This window comes from Juglans regia, unplaced genomic scaffold, assembly GCF_001411555.2.
Source record: "Juglans regia cultivar Chandler unplaced genomic scaffold, Walnut 2.0 Scaffold_4648, whole genome shotgun sequence".
NCBI classification, from domain to species: Eukaryota; Viridiplantae; Streptophyta; class Magnoliopsida; order Fagales; family Juglandaceae; genus Juglans; species Juglans regia.
Window position 1 is genome coordinate 1 of NW_023359486.1, and position 246 is coordinate 246.

The window sequence follows — 246 nt, forward strand, 5'->3', positions numbered from 1 at the left end:
CCAAACCCATGGCTACGCGATGGGCAGGGCGAGATTTTCCCAAAAATCCACTCCCGAGTGCTCCTTCTTGTCAATTTATCTCGCAAGGCGGAAAAAACAAAAACTAGGGGTGCAACACGAGGACTTCCCAGGAGGTCACCCATCCTAGTACTACTCTCGCCCAAGCACGCTTAACTGCGGAGTTCTGATGGGATCCGGTGCATTAGTGCTGGTATGATCGCACCCATCAAACTAATTACTTAAAAT

General features: G+C 49.6%; 1 non-coding gene across 1 annotated transcript; it reads right to left on the minus strand.

Annotated features, from left to right (window-relative positions):
- Positions 1–106: 106 nt before the first annotated feature.
- LOC118345795 lies at positions 107–225 on the minus strand. Its single transcript, XR_004799264.1, has one exon. It is a non-coding gene; the product is annotated as a 5S ribosomal RNA (ribosomal RNA).
- Between the last annotated feature and the right edge of the window lie 21 nt (positions 226–246).